This window comes from Platichthys flesus, chromosome 6 (genome assembly GCF_949316205.1).
Source record: "Platichthys flesus chromosome 6, fPlaFle2.1, whole genome shotgun sequence".
In the NCBI taxonomy this organism is placed as follows: Eukaryota; Metazoa; Chordata; class Actinopteri; order Pleuronectiformes; family Pleuronectidae; genus Platichthys; species Platichthys flesus.
The window spans coordinates 14135661-14139402 of record NC_084950.1 but is presented as its reverse complement, the minus strand read 5'-3'; positions in this window follow the sequence as shown (position 1 = coordinate 14139402).

The window sequence follows — 3742 nt, the reverse complement described above, 5'->3', positions numbered from 1 at the left end:
AGGTTTGCCAAAGTGTTGCAACCAAACAGGAGAAGTTAAACACAGAGCTCCAGGAGGAGAAGAGGAAGAAGAATGTTCTCCTAGAAAATCTGAGGAAGTTCAGGGTTACTGCTGATGAGGTCTTCCAAAGACATAAACCTTATGTTTCCATAACTGAGCTCACTGAGGAAGATGTTCTCTCCAATGTCTTACCTGATCCCAAACCCAAGGAGACAGGGCTGCCTGAGAAGACAGAGAAACCAGAGAATGCTTCATTGTGGTAGAGTCCGCAACATTGTGGGGTTGTGAAGGAGGTGTAAGAAGTCAGCGGCGCCAACATCCCCCAGCAACATCATAAAAAAGAATAATGTCCTCACAATAAGCGGCAGTGGACAATGACTGTGGACTATAGTGTCATCCGATCTGGATGGAGGATCACGATCTTGCTGGCTGCTGACCATAGACTATTATTGCAGCAGGACTGCTTGATAAATAGTATTGGTTTAGGGTTAGGGATGTGGCTCTCTCTGAGGTTTCTATGTATTTTTACCCTGTTAAAAGGGTTTTTAGTAGTTTTTCCTTACTCTTGTTGAGGGTTAAGGACAGAGGATGTCACACCAATGTTGAAGCCCTATTAGATGAATGTTGATTTGTGAATATAGGCTATACAAATCAAATTTGATTCATTGATTGATCATTGACAATGATAGTCTCACACCAATTAAAAAAAATAAAACATAAAATGTCTGGCACATGTTGATGTATTTAAGATAAGGTAAGATAAGATTTACCTTAATATATCCTCCGTAGAGGAAATTCACAAATGACACAGCAGCACAAGAAAGTGTATCATATACATCCTCCTGCAGAGCCGTAGAACGGTTCCAGATGTAAACATGCAAGAGTCATGGAACCACAGTTTAGGCCTGTGCATGCACCACCAGTTTGGTTCTCGTGGTTTTCCAGGTATGCATATGTCAGACTCTATATATATATATATATATCACATATTATTATCTTGTATAAAATGTTTGTGGATATAGATTTTTTTTTATCAATATAAACATTTATGAAGTTTACACAGCCATATCCCTACATAACAGACATTAATCAGCTGTATGCCTGCACACACGCAAATACAAATATACAGACACTGATATCTATATCTATATCTAGATAGATATAGACAGCGCTTTTTTCTAATTCATACAGATTTTGTGTGTTTTTCAAGGAAACATAAACGTGAAGAATTTTTCTTGACCTTTGTTTAGGAACAGCCATGGAAATCTGAGTGGCGATATTGAGTGCTTCTTAAAGCTGCTCACTATGCCACCAGTGTATTTATTTGTCTGTGATAGAGTGCTGGAATTTATATTGCCTTGACGATGTTAAGATGAATACTAGATGTTCAGTTTACTTCACTGCAGGTCTATGTCAATAAGAAAGCAGCAGCTCAAGAAAAATAGTAAAACAAAAAATATGAATAAATGTAGAAATATATACAAAAGTAGGGGTAATTCTGTATATACACAAGGCTATTTAAAAAAAAAAAAGAGGCAATATAGAGATGGGATCAGAGTTGTGTTCATGTGCAATTTTTCCATTTTTGGGCCTGAGGTGCGGTGAGACGATCTTAAAAAGACCTGTCCAAAGTCACTGGCCCGCTCCGCCTTGGGCACAGGGACGATGCAGGCTATCTTCCAGATCTTGGGAAGCCTCAGCGAGAGGTTGTATAGATGTAAAAACACACCTGACAGCTGCTCCACACACACCTTGAAGACCTTGGGGTCCATGTTGTCCGGACCTCCAGTCTTTTTCATCCCAGTTTTGGTGAGCTGTCATCTCACCTGGCTGGTCTTGAGTTTCGGGGTAGTTTGTGGCGTGGTGGGGGACAGACTGGGGGAGGTGACTACTACGATGGCGGCTGAAAACTACAGATATTATTTGTCCGTCTTGTTGTTGAGTCATACCCCATGACGACTAAAGGGAGATAGGACTTGTATCTCCATCTTATGTCTATCCTCATATTTCTCACCATCCTTGCTGCTTATGATCCTTGTCTCCTAACTTCCCCGATAGCAGATTAGACGCAAACAGGGCCGGCACGGAAAACAAGACTAGCACTTTCTACACAAATTCTCACCGAAATAAGAACAGAGGATGATATACTGAAATATAATGATTAGGGCCCGAGCACCGAATGGTGGGAAGCCCTATTGAATTTTAAAGGGGACATATTACGCCCATTTACCACAGTTGATATGGCTCCTTGGGGTCTTAATGAAATGTCTGTAAAAAAAATTGTCAAAATACCACAAGGATGCACATTTAAAACAGCACCACTTTTACCATGTCTAAAACAGTCCTCCTCAGATTAGCAGTAGTAGTATTAGTATTAGTAGTAGTAGTAGTAGTAGAAGTAATATTCACATAAAAGTAAGTAGTTACGGCCCGAACACTGACAGGCACTGACAGACAGGGAGGCCCTATTGAAATTGTAAGGATAATCAATTTTTTTCAGCCAAATTAATTGGCTTTTTGTTATTATACATTTAATTAAAAAAACTAACAATGATTTACCTCCTGCGCAGAAGCATTGTACATATTCATCTGTTTTTAGCAAAAGCCTAAAAAAATTAAGCAAATTCATTTGAAATACTGAAATATTCATATCTGCAGAAAAAAAACATTCTATTAACTTAGTTTCTTATCAGATGGTACCATTTTCAATCATTTTATATTTTAGAGATATTGTACAGTTTTAGTTTAACTTAACTCAAGGGTCATGAGTGAATAGGACAAAGAAAACAGTTCATAGTTGTAGTTGTAGTAAAGTGGAAACATTGTGAGTATCCTTATTGGTAAGGTTGATATGGCTCCTTGGCACTGACAGACAGGGAGGCCCTATTGAAATTGTAAGGATAATCAACTTTTTCAGCCAAATTAATTGGCTTTTTGTTATTATAGGGTTAGGGTTTGATGGTGTGTAATCAAACTTTGACACCACGCCACGGCCACACAGCCTTACAACCATATGAATATCTTCAAGGGGGGGCTGTTAATACACACTTGTAGTGTGAGTGAGATAGCAACATGAAGACATGATGAAAGACCTGGGACAAGTACGTCAAAGTAAAAATGTGGAATATGGCCAAAATTGCCACTAAATGCAAAATTGCGGACTTCATGTTGCGTTTTTCATATTACTCCCTGAGGCTTTTTTCCATGATTAGTCACAATACACCTTTGTCCAGATTTTGGTGAAAAATCGGTTATGTGAAAACCTAGGGGCTGGGTTCCAGGTGGCGCTGTTGTGCCATTTTGCCACGCCCATTTCCAAATACTCCAGAATACGGAAATTTTCAACTTTAAAAACCTTTTGAGCATGCTAAAGCCCTCAAAAAGATAATTAATTTGACGGAAAAAATAAAATATTAATAATCGTTAAAATTTCAATAGGGCCTCTCACCATACGGCTCGGGCCCTAATAATAATAATAATACAAAAATAATTATTATAATAACAATAATTGTGGTTTATAGAAAAATCAAAAATATGGTTTAGTTCACCATAGTTAATGGTAAAACATACCCAACATATTTCTTAATTCATAATCATTCCGCTTGCAGTGGTTGTTCCTCTGTCACAGCTGCCAGCAGCGTCATCAGTGACGTCAGTGACGTTTGTAATCAGTCACGTGAAAGCGCAGGTCTGGATCAAGCGCAGCTCGCCACTACACAGGCTGCTTGTGCGCGTCCATCGC